At 38.2% G+C, this 2,500-nt stretch overlaps 1 protein-coding gene across 1 annotated transcript in view; it reads right to left on the bottom strand.

Annotated features, from left to right (window-relative positions):
- The window catches only part of LOC138052136 (hatching enzyme 1.2-like), a 43,685-nt gene that overhangs the window by 22,216 nt on the left and 18,969 nt on the right, over positions 1-2,500 (bottom strand). The window lies entirely within an intron of this gene.

Genomic DNA, 2,500 nt, shown 5'->3' with positions numbered 1-2,500 from the left:
CAAAAAAAAGCAAATAATAATAATAATAACAAGAACGAACTCGATGAAAGAATCATTCGAGGTAAAGAAAATGCACTTAACTAGCCTTCTAGAACGAGGCTACCCTGAAAGCTTCGCTGACGATAACTTAGCCGAAATACAGTTCCCAATGCGCGAAATGGCTTTGAAAAAGTAAACATCACACATATAAAGAAAATATTGGCTTGTGTCACCATCTTTAATCCTACTACATGCACCATAAGCAGGCTGGCACCTTATTTCAACCGCAAACACTCCCAGAAAATTTTTTCGGCTTTATTTTACTTACAATTTTACCATTCGTGGATTTTAAGCGGTCCTATTGAAACTGCTTACGATAATTTGTATCAGAAATTTCCAAAACGGTCAGGCAATTTTAAATATTTCCAAGAAATGCCACAAATTGTGAAGCAAAAGCGCGTAGTAGAGAAGTGGAATATATCAGTGGAATATATCAGAATACTTTTCATTACTTTACAATTTTTTCAATATTTCATTACATTACAATTTTCTTCAACAATTTCAATACTTCATAGAATTTGTCCAAGAGTTTTCCACTACAATCAGGCAAATTTAGATATTTCGAACAAATGGAACAAATTATGGTGTTCTATCCCCGCCAAAATGAATGGTGAGAGACTACAGTTTTCGCTGACGTCATATCGCCGACCGACATCCCATAATTTTTAGCGTATTTGGTCTCGATTTCAGAGAACTCAACATTCAAGATTGCAGGATAAAAGGATCGACATTATATTGGGGAGAACGCACGCAAATGGTACAATATAATCAAACGTCATATTGCAAAGAACGACCGGATTGTTAAAAGAAGATTTCGGATTCTCAACCCGACTGATAAATTGTAATCTCCTGATTGATGTACAGTTGTGAACTGAAATGTTTAATGCTGCGCTCATTCCTGAGTACTCACTTTTACAATTTAAGCTGGCAAGTTCAATGTTGCATGCTTTACAGTCGATTGTTGACTTGTAAAGTTGAAAGTTTTATGGTAAAGTTGAATGTTGAATACGTTGAAAATGACGGTTATCAACTAACAGTTTGATAAAGTTGAATATTGCTTTGCAAAGTTGACTTCTGGCTGGGATGGAACACCATAACAAATTGCTAAGCAAAAGAGCAGGGTTTGGAACGTTACCGACAATATCAAGCCCTCATTTCAAGCCCCCCCCATATCAGGCCAGCCATATCAAGCCCCCGATATCAGGCCCCCCATATAACGTTTGTATAAACGTAACCTTTCCTTGTACTTGTACATGTTCATTGCCGTGACTTTGACATCTTCAGTTCCCACGGCCTGCTCCCGTCTGACCTTGTAGCTCAGTCGGTAGAGCGGCGGAGATCTAACCCGAAGGTCGTGGGTTCAATTCCCACCCTGGTCAGAGTTTTTCTCTGTCTTTGTGTGGGTCCATTTCCATCAGTAGGGCTAACGCTCACATGGTTCATATGGGATAGAAATCTAGCACTTCACATTGCCCTCTTTTCAGTTAACTCTGTTTAAAATATAAGTGCTACACGGCCAACGTTTGTATAAACGTAACCTTTCCTTGTATATGAAGCAATGCCTACTAAGATCTTCAGAGTAAAGCTCTGCCCCACCATATCAGGGCCCGAACTACGATATCAAGCCCCTGATATTAGATTGCCAATATAAAGCCATGACACTCCATATCAGGCCCCGACCTACGATATCAAGCCCCTAACAGGATAGATACCTGTATCATTAACCACAAAGACTTAACCACAAAGACTAGAAAGAAGATCACAACACTGGAAATGAGCTGCCCAAGGTCGGAAAATTTCACAAAGTCTGCTTCACCTTGAATTCCCTTTTAAATTTAAACGTTGCACAGAAGACAAGAACTGGTTTATGTATTTCCAGACATCCCACATTAAATGCACAATTTTAACATTCGCCTAACTCTACAGATGGTCAAGTGAAATTTTTACCCATCCCCAAACTTTCATTCCAGTACAACCTAAAATCTGGTGGCAGTGACCACACCATTCCTCACTATTGTAAAGATATCCTAAGAACATCATCATCACTTTTGAATAATTCTCTGGTAGCATAAAAAAAAATAAAAAGAAAAAAAAAGAATAATTACTATGGCTAGACTTGATGGAGTTACCATAGATCAAGGAAAGAATTATCCAATGAAGTAATAAACTCGTACTTAACTATTGACTCATTTTAGCATATATTATCAAGTATGCCTTCATGATCACTTGATGTGACTAAGAATAATGTTTTGGTTCCGTTAAATGAGAGTCCTTGAAATTTTTAAGGTAGTGTATCCTAAGAGTGTTTGCACATGAGATAAATGCAGTGAACCAGGTTGGCCTCAGACACAGATACACAAAATAGAGGTGGCGCGACTGGTAGTAAATTTCTGTCGAAGTATGTGTTGAGATAGGATGTTCTTAAAAAGGACGTACTAAAACTCTACACGATGACTGAAAG

The sequence above is a fragment of the Montipora capricornis genome, chromosome 6 (assembly GCF_036669925.1).
Source record: "Montipora capricornis isolate CH-2021 chromosome 6, ASM3666992v2, whole genome shotgun sequence".
NCBI lineage: Eukaryota > Metazoa > Cnidaria > Anthozoa > Scleractinia > Acroporidae > Montipora > Montipora capricornis.
This window is presented reverse-complemented; position numbering and strand designations above follow the sequence as displayed.